The sequence below is a fragment of the Procambarus clarkii genome, chromosome 67 (genome assembly GCF_040958095.1).
Source record: "Procambarus clarkii isolate CNS0578487 chromosome 67, FALCON_Pclarkii_2.0, whole genome shotgun sequence".
Classification (NCBI taxonomy): Eukaryota; Metazoa; Arthropoda; class Malacostraca; order Decapoda; family Cambaridae; genus Procambarus; species Procambarus clarkii.
In genome coordinates this window covers 3,824,370-3,838,562 of record NC_091216.1, presented here as the reverse complement: position 1 = coordinate 3,838,562, position 14,193 = coordinate 3,824,370, and positions in this window count along the sequence as shown.

Genomic DNA, 14,193 nt, shown 5'->3' with positions numbered 1-14,193 from the left:
CAATCTGTGCCTCACCTCAGCGACAAACTCTAGTACTCTGTGCCTCACCTCAGTACCGCACTCTAGTACACTGAGCCTCATCTCAGTGCTGCACTCTGTGCCTCACCTCAGTACCGCACTCTAGTTCTCTGTGCCTCACCTCAGCGCCGCACAATAGCACTCTGTGCCTCACCTCAGCGACACATTCTAGTACTCTGTGCCTCATCTCAGCGACGCACTCTAGCACTCTGTCCCTCACCTCAGTGACGCACTCTAGTACTTTGTGCCTCACCTCAGCGACACACGCTAGTACACTTTGCCTCACCTCAGCGACACACTCTAGCACGCTGTGCCTCACCTCAGCGCCGCACTCTAGCAAGCTGTGCCTCACCTCAGCACCGCACTCTGTGCCTTACCTCAGCACCGCACTCTAGTACTCTGTGCCTCACCTCAGGGACACACTCTAGCACTCTGTGCCTCACCTCAGCACCGCACTCTAGTACTCTGTGCCTCATCTCAGGGACACACTCTAGCACTCTGTGCCTCACTTCAGCACCGCACTCTAGCACTCTGTGCCTCACCTCAGCACCGCACTCTAGTACTCTGTGCCTCACCTCAGCGCCGCACTCTAGCAACCATTTCTCAACTCTGCTTCTCGCCAAATATTGGACAATACACACAAGTGGGCACAATTTTGGTAGGGAGTGAGGCTTGGGGCGGAAGGTCCCAGACGGGTGGCGGAGCTGGCCAACACCAGCATACGTAATGTGAGGAAGCTGCCACCTCGCCCCCCCCCTCCTGGGACCTTCTCTAGTCAATCTTCATATCTCTCGTTTCCTTCCTTAAAGCCCGGCAATCCTGTGCAACACACACAAATGCCTTTACGTTGCAGTACGACTCGTGTTGAGTAGATGCCATGCAGTCGCATCGCTTAACTATTCACACGTCTTTTTTTAAAACGTTTCATTCACCTGGGTACTAGGAGCCTTGAAACTCCGACCCACAGAGCGGTAGATGGTAGCTTTATTAATCCATGCTATGGGCACCCTCAATGAGGAAGTATTCTAGTATCAAGTAACTGCTGCCCAACTTTAATACAGCTAAGCATCAAATACCCGTTACTGGTTGTCAACAATATACATCACAAGTCAAACATTTCTTTAACAACAAAACTACTGCCGATTATCCGAAAGACTATCATCAGAAATATCTCTCAACTTCCGATAAATTACATTTTAATATTTAAATATTTATATCAAGAAGAATTTTCCTTAGGGATTTCTGACCATGAATTGACAATCACTATCTACACCTCCCTCAGACTACTGTGTATGCTGGTGAATGGTACCTCTACCTCCCTCAGACTACTGTGTATGCTGGTGAATGGTACCTCTACCTCCCTCAGACTACTGTGTATGCTGGTGAATGGTACCTCTACCTCCCTCAGACTACTGTGTATGCTGGTGAATGGTACCTCTACCTCCCTCAGACTACTGTGTATGCTGGTGAATGGTACCTCTACCTCCCTCAGACTACTGTGTATGCTGGTGAATGGTACCTCTACCTCCCTCAGACTACTGTGTATGCTGGTGAATGGTACCTCTACCTCCCTCAGACTACTGTGTATGCTGGTGAATGGTACCTCTACCTCCCTCAGACTACTGTGTGTGCTGGTGAATGGTACCTCTACCTCCCTCAGACTACTGTGTGTGCTGGTGAATGGTACCTCTACCTCCCTCAGACTACTGTGTGTGCTAGTGAATGGTACCTCTACCTCCCTCAGACTACTGTGTATGCTGGTGAATGGTACCTCTACCTCCCTCAGACTACTGTGTGTGCAAGTGAATGGTACCTCTACCTCCCTCAGACTACTGTGTGTGCTGGTGAATGGTACCTCTACCTCCCTCAGACTACTGTGTGTGCTGGTGAATGGTACCTCTACCTCCCTCAGACTACTGTGTGTGCTGGTGAATGGTACCTCTACCTCCCTCAGACTACTGTGTGTGCTGGTGAATGGTACCTCTACCTCCCTCAGACTACTGTGTATGCTGGTGAATGGTACCTCTACCTCCCTCAGACTACTGTGTGTGCTGGTGAATGGTACCTCTACCTCCCTCAGACTACTGTGTATGCTGGTGAATGGTACCTCTACCTCCCTCAGACTACTGTGTGTGCTAGTGAATGGTTCCTCTACCTCCCTCAGACTACTGTGTATGCTGGTGAATGGTACCTCTACCTCCCTCAGACTACCGTGTATGCTGGTGAGTGGTACCTCTACCTCCCTCAGACTACTGTGTGTGCTAGTGAATGGTACCTCTACCTCCCTCAGACTACTGTGTGTGCTAGTGAATGGTACCTCTACCTCCCTCAGACTACTGTGTGTGCTGGTGAATGGTACCTCTACCTCCCTCAGACTACTGTGTATGCTGGTGAATGGTACCTCTACCTCCCTCAGACTACTGTGTATGCTGGTGAATGGTACCTCTACCTCCCTCAGACTACTGTGTATGCTGGTGAATGGTACCTCTACCTCCCTCAGACTACTGTGTATGCTGGTGAATGGTACCTCTACCTCCCTCAGACTACTGTGTATGCTGGTGAATGGTACCTCTACCTCCCTCAGACTACTGTGTATGCTGGTGAATGGTACCTCTACCTCCCTCAGACTACTGTGTGTGCTGGTGAATGGTACCTCTACCTCCCTCAGACTACTGTGTGTGCTGGTGAATGGTACCTCTACCTCCCTCAGACTACTGTGTGTGCTAGTGAATGGTACCTCTACCTCCCTCAGACTACTGTGTGTGCTGGTGAATGGTACCTCTACCTCCCTCAGACTACTGTGTGTGCTAAGTGAATGGTACCTCTACCTCCCTCAGACTACTGTGTGTGCTGGTGAATGGTACCTCTACCTCCCTCAGACTACTGTGTGTGCTGGTGAATGGTACCTCTACCTCCCTCAGACTACTGTGTGTGCTGGTGAATGGTACCTCTACCTCCCTCAGACTACTGTGTGTGCTGGTGAATGGTACCTCTACCTCCCTCAGACTACTGTGTATGCTGGTGAATGGTACCTCTACCTCCCTCAGACTACTGTGTGTGCTGGTGAATGGTACCTCTACCTCCCTCAGACTACTGTGTATGCTGGTGAATGGTACCTCTACCTCCCTCAGACTACTGTGTGTGCTAGTGAATGGTTCCTCTACCTCCCTCAGACTACTGTGTATGCTGGTGAATGGTACCTCTACCTCCCTCAGACTACCGTGTATGCTGGTGAGTGGTACCTCTACCTCCCTCAGACTACTGTGTGTGCTAGTGAATGGTACCTCTACCTCCCTCAGACTACTGTGTGTGCTAGTGAATGGTACCTCTACCTCCCTCAGACTACTGTGTGTGCTGGTGAATGGTACCTCTACCTCCCTCAGACTACTGTGTGTGCTGGTGAATGGTACCTCTACCTCCCTCAGACTACTGTGTATGCTGGTGAATGGTACCTCTACCTCCCTCAGACTACTGTGTGTGCTGGTGAATGGTACCTCTACCTCCCTCAGACTACTGTGTATGCTGGTGAATGGTACCTCTACCTCCCTCAGACTACTGTGTGTGCTAGTGAATGGTTCCTCTACCTCCCTCAGACTACTGTGTATGCTGGTGAATGGTACCTCTACCTCCCTCAGACTACCGTGTATGCTGGTGAGTGGTACCTCTACCTCCCTCAGACTACTGTGTGTGCTAGTGAATGGTACCTCTACCTCCCTCAGACTACTGTGTGTGCTAGTGAATGGTACCTCTACCTCCCTCAGACTACTGTGTGTGCTGGTGAATGGTACCTCTACCTCCATCAGACTATTGTGTATGCTGGTGAATGGTACCTCTACCTCCCTCAGACTACTGTGTGTGCTGGTGAATGGTACCTCTACCTCCCTCAGACTACTGTGTGTGCTGGTGAATGGTACCTCTACCTCCCTCAGACTACTGTGTGTGCTAGTGAATGGTACCTCTACCTCCCTCAGACTACTGTGTGTGCTGGTGAATGGTACCTCTACCTCCCTCAGACTACTGTGTGTGCAAGTGAATGGTACCTCTACCTCCCTCAGACTACTGTGTGTGCTGGTGAATGGTACCTCTACCTCCCTCAGACTACTGTGTGTGCTGGTGAATGGTACCTCTACCTCCCTCAGACTACTGTGTGTGCTGGTGAATGGTACCTCTACCTCCCTCAGACTACTGTGTGTGCTGGTGAATGGTACCTCTACCTCCCTCAGACTACTGTGTATGCTGGTGAATGGTACCTCTACCTCCCTCAGACTACTGTGTGTGCTGGTGAATGGTACCTCTACCTCCCTCAGACTACTGTGTATGCTGGTGAATGGTACCTCTACCTCCCTCAGACTACTGTGTGTGCTAGTGAATGGTTCCTCTACCTCCCTCAGACTACTGTGTATGCTGGTGAATGGTACCTCTACCTCCCTCAGACTACCGTGTATGCTGGTGAGTGGTACCTCTACCTCCCTCAGACTACTGTGTGTGCTAGTGAATGGTACCTCTACCTCCCTCAGACTACTGTGTGTGCTAGTGAATGGTACCTCTACCTCCCTCAGACTACTGTGTGTGCTGGTGAATGGTACCTCTACCTCCATCAGACTATTGTGTATGCTGGTGAATGGTACCTCTACCTCCCTCAGACTACTGTGTGTGCTGGTGAATGGTACCTCTACCTCCCTCAGACTACTGTGTGTGCTAGTGAATGGTACCTCTACCTCCCTCAGACTACTGTGTATGCTGGTGAATGGTACCTCTACCTCCCTCAGACTACCGTGTATGCTGGTGAGTGGTACCTCTACCTCCCTCAGACTACTGTGAGTGCTGGTGAATGGTACCTCCAGCTCCCTCAGACTACCGTGTATGCTGGTGAGTGGTACCTCCAGCTCCCTCAGACTACTGTGAGTGCTGGTGATTGGTACCTCCAGCTCCCTCAGACTACTGTGTGTGCTGGTGAATGGTACCTCTACCTCCCTCAGACTACTGTGTGTGCTGGTGATTGGTACCTCCAGCTCCCTCAGACTACTGTGTGTGCTGGTGAATGGTACCTCTACCTCCCTCAGACTACTGTGTGTGCTGGTGATTGGTACCTCCAGCTCCCTCAGACTACTGTGAGTGCTAGTGAATGGTACCTCCTTCTACAACAACCCCCAAAGAACAGACACAAGAACAGACACAAGCCGATGGAGGAGCCCCGCAGTGACCGCACTTCCAATGGGACACCTCGGCGAACAACAACAGTCAAGGAAGGAAAAACAGAGACAGGTCACGAGTCGGGTGGAGAGATTCATCAGGAGACAAACCGGGTGGCAACCAAACGAGGAACAACAGGGACAGATGCGGAGACAACAGAGACCAGAACAACAGGAGCACCCCAGGCGACAACAGAGGCAATAGTAACAGACACTACTTCTGGAACAACAACAATAACAGAGACAACAGACAGGGAGGTAATAACAATATGGGCCAGATTTTGTTCAGAAACAGGAACAGGGAAAGAGGCAACAATCGGAACCAGGGGAACAACGACAGACCCAGGCGCTGGAACAACACAAACACAGACCAACAGGGAGGAGACGGAGACAGAGGGTGGAACGGTGGAGATCGGAGAAACTCAGGAAACGGTACGAATTGAGGCAGAGAAGAGGACAACCGAAACAGACAATTGTCTTTGAGGTACCCCCAAGTGAACAGGAGAGGAAACTGGTGAAAAGGGGACTTTCGTTCGTGACAGGCCCTCCGGTGCATAAGAAGAGAGAAGACGCAATAGAGGATCTCTGGAACAACTTGGAAACTAGTATCAACTAAGTTTGGAGCAACCTCCGGCCGGGGCAAGGTAAGTCACAAGGAGCAACCAAAAACTAATCCACAGAGCTCCAGCGCAAGTTGTACCAATCATTCAACAGTCACTATTTTACTTGAGGTATAATTGAACCTCTCCTTGACTACATAACAATTATTCCTGTTACTGAGTCCTGTTTTCTGTTCGCTAGAGGCTAGAGCTACTGCTCCCTCGCACTCCCGTTTTCTGTTCGTTATGTGTGGTGTGTACACTCACACGGCCTCAGGCGAGTAGACTATCACACATTATTCACGCAAAAACACTACACGTTCTTACGCACCAAAAGCTATTCACACTTCTGGAATATTTCCACTTGATTGTCCCTCAGATGACTTGGCAATCACTCTCCAATCCGACTCACAATGACTGAGTCTGAATACTGGCTTAGCATATGAGCACACGCAATATGCAGTCTTTCCGTAAGCTGTGTACTCAACAATTCCTTCCTGAATGTTGCACGTGACCACTACTAGGCGATGTTAACACTGCCAATCCTTGGTACGACACACGTGGTCCCAGCGTCTCCGGAACCGTCGTTTTAGTGTCCTTAAAACCTTCTTGTCGATGGAAATTTAGTCCTCTGATCATCAATATCCCAGTGATCTGGTGCCTGGAATAATTAAAGTTGTGACGATAACAGTACTTCAGGACAAGGGCAAATAGAGGCCTTCCTTCAAGCTCCTGAAGGTGGCCTGCTGTCTCCCTGAATGTCCTGACCAGAATGCTGGCACACACCACCTCAGGCTTCCATATGGGCGACGTGACGCCATTCTCCATTAGCCAATCACAAGGCCTATACATTTCCCGCCATCTGTTTCCCTGCTGTGATTGGGTCCCGCACCTGTTTACTCCGTTGGCTTGGCGCCTGATGCCACCCGCTCCCAAGACAATGCCCCGTTGTTTCTGAGGGGGTTAGTGGGTTTTGTGGTCAGGACTCCCAGCGTCTGGTGAGTGGAGTCATCTTTCTCACCCTCCCATCACACTCTGAAGCTAACATTTCTCCCCCTGGAAGAGTAGTAAGCTACCCCAAGTACCAGAGGCTTGCCTTCTGCATTGTAGGTGACCGAGGTGACCCAGGTGGTAACTCCTGACCTCTCGTTGTGCCGAGTCCAGTGATACACAACTTAACCAACTTTGCACACCAAATAACGGAGTTGCATCTTACAAGCGCAACATCCTTAACATCACTCAATGAGTTAAACCTCGGAGAGAGCACTCTCTCACACTGAGTTTCAAAAAGTTAAATGTTTTTAGTTTCCTTTCTATCGTCTAAGTCCAAACTTCTACCTGCTGTCTCAACAGCTCATCTCCCTCTACCTTCCCTTACTACCTCTCTCTCTCCCCCCCCCCCCTCTTTCTCTTTCTCTCTCTCCATCCGTATCTCTCTGCCCCCCCCCCACTCTCTCTCTATTTCCTCTTCTCTTTCCAATCTCTTCCTCACGTTCACATATCTTCCTCTCTCTCCCTGTCTCCTCTGTCCCACTCCCTCTCTCCCTCTCACCATGGGCGCCAAACACACAGGAGCGTAGTGGTGGCGCTACCTGATTATACTCGCAGAACAGTTCAGTGGGCGGGAGGGTAGTGATAGAACCGTTCAGTGGGTGGGTGGGTAGCGATGGAACAGTTCAGTGGGTGGGCGGGTAGTGATGAAACAGATCAGTGGGCGGGAGGGTAGTGATGGAACAGTTCAGAGGGGGGTGGGTAGTGATGGAACATTTCAATGAGCGGGTGGGGAGTGATGGAACAGTTCAGTGAGCGGATGGGTAGTCATGGAACAGTTCAGTGGGCGGGTGGGAAGTGCTGGAACAGTTCAGTGGGCGGGTGGGTAGTGATGGAACAGTTCAGTGGGCGGGTGGGTAGTAACGGTACAGTTAAGTGGGCGGGTGGGGAGTGCTGGAATAGTTCAGTGGGTAGTGATGGAACAGTTCATTGGGCGGGTGTGGAGTGATGGAACAGTTTATTGGGTGGGTGGGTAGCGATAGAACAGTTCAGTGGGCGGGTGGGTAGTAATGAACAGTTCAGTGGGTGGGCGGGCAGCGGTGGAACAGTTCAGTGGGTGGGTGGTTGGTGACGGAGCAGTTCAGTGGGTGGGTGGGTAGTGACGGAACAGTTCAGTGGGTGGGTGGTTAGTGACGGAACAGTTCAGTGGGCGGGTGAGAAGTGATAGAACAATTCAGTGGGCGGGTGGGTAGTGCTGGAATAGTTCAGTGGGTAGTGATGGAGCAGTTCAGAGGGCGGGTGTGGAGTTATGGAACAGTTCAGTGGGCGGGTGGGTAGTGATGGAACAGTTCATTGGGTGGGTGGGTAGCGATGGAACAGTTCAATGGGTGGGCAGGTAGTTATGAAACAGATCAGTGGGCGGGAGGGTAGTGATGGAACAGTTCAGTGGGTTGGTGGGTAACAGTGGAACAGTTCAGTGGGCGGGTGAGTAGTGATGGAACAGTTCAGTGGGTGGGTGGACAGCGGTGGAACAGTACAGTGGGTGGGTGGTTAGTGACGGAACAGTTCAGTGGGTGGGTGGGTAGTGATGGAACAGTTCAGTGGGTAATGATGGAGCAGTTCATTCGGCGGGTGGGTTGTGATGGAACAGTTCAGTGGGCGGGTGGGTAGTGATTGAACAGCTCATTGGGCTGGTAGGTAGTGATGGAACAGTTCAGTGGGCGATTAGGTAGTGATGGAGCAGTTCAGTGGGAGGGTGGATAGTGATGGAAAGGTACAGTGGGCAGGCGTGTAGTTATGGAACAGATCAGTGGGCGGGTAGATATTGATGGAACAGTTCAGTGGGCGGGTAGATAGTGATGGTATAGTTCAGTGGGTGGGTGGATAGCGATGGAAAAGTTCAGAGGTCGGGTGTGTAGTGATGGAACCGTTCAGTGGGTAATGATGGAACAGTGTAGTGGGCGGACGGGTAGTGATGGAACAGTTAGGTGGGCGGTTGGGTAGTGATGGAACTGTTCAGTATGTGGGTGGGTAGTGATGGAACAGTTCAGTGAGTGGGTGGGTAGCGATGGAACGTTTCAGAGGGTGGGTGGGAAGTGATAAAACAGTTCTGTGGGTAGTTGTGGAACAGTTTAGTGGGTAGGCGGGTATTGATGGAATAGTTCAGCGTGCAGGTGGGTAGTGATGGAAAAGTTCAGTGGGCGTGTGGATAGTGATGGAACAGTTAAGGTGGGGGCTGGTAGTGATGAATCAGTTCAGTAGTTGGGCGGGTATTGATGGAACAGTTCAGAGGATTTCAGTGGGCAAGCGGGTAGTGATTCAACAGTTTAATGGGCGGGTGGGTAACGATGGAACAGTTCAGTGGGTGGGTGGGTAGTGATGGAACAGTTCAGTGAGTGGGTGGGTAGTAATGGAACAGTTCAGAGGGTAGGTGGGTAGTGATGGAACAGTTCAGAATTCGAGTTGGTAGTGATGGAACAGTTCAGTGGGCAAGCGGAAAGTGATGGAACAGTTCAGAGGGCGAGTGGGTAGTGATGGAATAGGTCAGTGGGCAGGTGGGTAATGATGGAACAGTTCAGTGGCGGGTGGGTAGTGATTGAACAGTTCAGTTGGCGGGTGGGTAGTAATTTAACTGTTCATTGGGCGGGCGGGTAGTGATGGAACAGTTAAGTGAGTGAGTGGGTAGTAATGCAACAGTTCAATGGGCGGGGTTGGTAGTGATGGAACATTTCAGTTGGCGGGAGGGTATTGATGGAACAGTTCAGTAGGCGGGCGGGTATGATGGAACTGTTCATTGAGTGTTTGGTTTGAGATAGAACAATTCAGTGGGCGGGTTGGGAGTAATGGAACAGTTCAGTGGGTGGATGGGTAATGATGGAACAGTTCAGTAGATGGGTGTGTAGTGATGGAACAGTTCAGTGGACAGGAGGTTAGTGATGGTACAGTTCAGCGGGCGGGTGGGAAGTGATGGAATTGTTCAATTGCCAGGAAGGTAGTGATGGAACTGTTTAGTAGTTGGACGTGTAGTGATGGAACAGTTCAGTTTTGTGATGGAACAGTTCGGTGGGTGTGTGGGTAGTGATGGAAAAGTTGTCTGGGTAGTAATGGAACAGTTCAGTGGGTAATGACTGAACAGTTCAGTGGCCGTGTGGATAGTGATTGAACAGTTCATTGGGCGGGTGGGTAGTGATGGAACAGTTCAGAGGGCGGGCTGGTAATGATAGAACAATTCAGTGGGCGTGTGGGTAGTGATGGAACAGTTAAAGTGGCGGGTGGATAGTGATGAAACAGTTTAGTGGTTGGGCGGGTTTTGATGGAACAGTTCAGTGGGCAGGCAGGTAGTGATGGAACTGTTCAGTGTTGGTGGGTAGTGATGAAATAGTTTAGTGGGCGGGTGGGTAGTGATGGAACAGTTCCGTGGGCGGCTAGGTAGTGATGGAACAGTTTAGTGCAGAGGCGGGTAGGGATGGAACAGTTAAGTGGGCGGGTGTGTAGAGATGGAACAGTTCAGTGGGTGGGTAGGTAGTAGTAGAACAGTTCAGTGGGCAGTGATGGAACGTTTCAGAGGGTGGGTGGGTAGTGATGGAACAGTTCAGTTGGTGGTTAGTAGTGATAGAACAGTTCTGTGGGTGGGCAGGTAATGGTGGAACATTTCAGTGGGTAATGATTGAACAGTTCAGTGGGGGGGGGGGGGGGGGTAGTGATGAAACAGTTCAGTGGGCGGGTGTGTAGTGATGGAACAGTTCAGTGAATGGGTAGTTAGTGATGGAACATTTCAGTGGGTAGTGATGGAACAGGTTAGAGGGTGGGTGGGGTATTGATGGAACAGTTCAGTGGGTAGATGTTGAATAGTTCAGTGGGTGGGCGGGTAATGGTGGAACAGATTAATGTGAAGGTGGGTAGTGATTGAACAGTTATGTTGGCGGGCGGGTAGTGATGGAACAGTTCAGTGGTTGGGCGGATAGTGATGGAACAGTTCAGAGGGTGGCTCAGTAGTGATGAAACAGTTCAGAGGGTTTCAGTGGGCAGACGGGTAGTTATGAAACTGTTCAGTGGGTGGGTGGGTGGCGATGGAACAGTTCTGTGGGTGGGTGGGTGGTGATGGAACAGTTCAGTAGGTAGGTGGGTAGTAATGGAACAGTTCAGAGTGTGGGTGGGATGTGATGGAACAGTTCAGAGGGCGGGTGGGCAGTGATGGAAAAATTCAGTGGGCAGGCGGGAAGTGAGTGAACAGTTCAATGGGCAGGTGGGTAGTGATGGAACAGTTCAGTGGGCGGGTGGGTAATGATGGAACAGTTCAGTGGGCGGGTGCGTTGTGATGAAACAGTTAAGTGGGCGGGTGGGTAGTGATGGAACAGTTCAATTGGCGGGTGGGTAGTAATGGAACTGTTCAGTAGGCAGGCGGGTAGTGATGGAACAGAGAAGTGGGTGGGTGGGTAGTAATGGAACAGTTCAATGGCCGGGTTGGGTAGTGATGGAACAGTTCAGTATGGGGCGGGTATGATGGAACAGTTCAGTGGGCTGGTGGGTAGTAATTGAACAGTTCAGTTGGGCAGGATGGTATTAATTGAACAGTTCAGTTGACGGGCGGGTATGATGGAACAGTTCAGTGTACAGGAGGTCTACTGAACCTCCTGTCATTGGTACGACATATATATATATATACATATATATATATATATATATATACATATATATATATATATATATATATATATATATATATATATATATATATATATATATATATATATATATTATTAAATATGACCGAAAAAGTAAGATTAATAATTCTAACACGAATTTTCTCAATCTTTCGTACATTACGCTTCACTGTTGGAGGTAAATCAAAAATCACTTCTCCGAAATTCATTTTTATTTCTAGTCTGACGCGACACGGGCGCGTTTCGTAAAACTTATTACATTTTCAAAGACTTCACAAATACACAACTGATTAGAACTTACGTCTCTCTGATATTATATCTACATTTGAGTGAGGTGGGAAGGGTGATGTGGCATTAACACAAGACAGAACAGGAGGGGATATTAATAGGGTATTAAAAGTATCAACACAAGACAGAACAGAAACAATGGGTATTGAATAGAAGTGTTTGTAGAAAGCCTATTGGTCCATATTTCTTGATGCTTCTATATTGGAGCGGAGTCTTGAGGTGGGTAGAATATAGTTGTGCAATAATTGGCTGTTGATTGCTGGTGTTGACTTCTTGATGTGTAGTGCCTCGCAAACGTCAAGCCGCCTGCTATCGCTGTATCTATCGATGATTTCTGTGTTGTTTACTAGGATTTCTCTGGCGATGGTTTGGTTATGGGAAGAGATTATATGTTCCTTAATGGAGCCCTGTTGCTTATGCATCGTTAAACGCCTAGAAAGAGATGTTGTTGTCTTGCCTATATACTGGGTTTTTTGGAGCTTACAGTCCCCAAGTGGGCATTTGAAGGCATAGACGACGTTAGTCTCTTTTAAAGCGTTCTGTTTTGTGTCTGGAGAGTTTCTCATGAGTAGGCTGGCCGTTTTTCTGGTTTTATAGTAAATCGTCAGTTGTATCCTCTGATTTTTGTCTGTAGGGATAACGTTTCTATTAACAATATCTTTCAGGACCCTTTCCTCCGTTTTATGAGCTGTGGAAAAGAAGTTCCTGTAAAATAGTCTAATAGGGGGTATAGGTGTTGTGTTAGTTGTCTCTTCAGAGGTTGCATGGCTTTTCACTTTCCTTCTTATGATGTCTTCGATGAAACCATTGGAGAAGCCGTTATTGACTAGGACGTGCCTTACCCTACAGAGTTCTTCGTCGACTTGCTTCCATTCTGAGCTGTGGCTGAGAGCACGGTCGACGTATGCGTTAACAACACTCCTCTTGTACCTGTCGGGGCAGTCGCTGTTGGCATTTAGGCACATTCCTATGTTTGTTTCCTTAGTGTAGACTGCAGTGTGGAAACCTCCGCCCTTTTCCATGACTGTTACATCTAGAAAAGGCAGCTTCCCATCCTTTTCCGTCTCGTAAGTGAAACGCAGCACGGAACTCTGCTCAAATGCCTCCTTCAGCTCCTGCAGATGTCTGACATCAGGTACCTGTGTAAAAATGTCGTCGACATACCTGCAGTATATGGCCGGTTTCAAGTTCATGTCGACTAAGACTTTTTGCTCGATGGTACCCATGTAGAAGTTTGCAAACAGGACACCTAGGGGAGAACCCATGGCGACCCCATCTACTTGCTTATACATGTGCCCATCCGGGCTCAAGAAGGGTGCCTCTTTAGTACAAGCTTGGAGTAGTTTCCTCAGAATACTTTCTGGCATGTCAAGAGGAGTACAGGCTGGATCACGATACACTCTGTCGGCTATCATTCCGATTGTCTCGTCCACAGGTACGTTGGTAAACAGCGATTCTACGTCCAACGAGGCTCTTATCCCTGTGGCCCGTGTGCCCCGCAGTAAGTCCACAAATTCCTTTGGAGACTTCAGGCTGAAGGCGCAAGGAACATAAGGAGTCAGCAGGCCGTTGAGTCGCTTCGCCAGTCTGTACGTGGGTGTGGGTATCTGGCTAATGATTGGCCGAAGTGGGTTTCCAGGCTTGTGCGTCTTGACATTTCCAATACGCATATCCAGGTTTATATTCCCCAATGATCTTTGGCAGGTGGAGTCCGGATTTCTTGGCGTTCACAGTTTCGATCAGTTTGTTGACCTTTGCTTTTAATTCGGCTGTAGTGTCCTTCGTTACCCTTTGGAACTTAGTTTGGTCAGAGAGTATGATGTTCATTTTCGCCAGATATTCGTCTTTTTTAAGAATGACATATATTGGCGACTTGTCACCTCTCCTGACAACTATCTCCTTGTTCTCACGAAGGCTTTTAGCTGCCGCTTTAAGCTCGGGGGACAGTATGGTGCTTCTGTAGTTGCCTCGATTCTTTCCTCCTTCTGCAATAAGTTCTGCTTGTAAGGTATCTTTGGTAGTGACCTTCTTTTGTGTCTCGAGGTCGAATATGTCGTCCAACAGAATTTCCAACTCTACTTTCCGGGCCATTTCACTCGGTCTGGACATAACATGACAGTTTATGCCCAGATTTAGGAGAGTGACTTGGTCCTCAGTGAGGTTAATTCCTGCAAGGTTCAGGAAGCCATCTCTTGGTCGTGGAATTGCCATAGGTCCTCCACACAAGCCTGGAAACCCACTTCGGCCAATCATTAGCCAGATACCCACACCCACGTACAGACTGGCGAAGCGACTCAACGGCCTGCTGACTCCTTATGTTCCTTGCGCCTTCAGCCTGAAGTCTCCAAAGGAATTTGTGGACTTACTGCGGGGCACACGGGCCACAGGGATAAGAGCCTCGTTGGACGTAGAATCGCTGTTTACCAACGTACCTGTGGACGA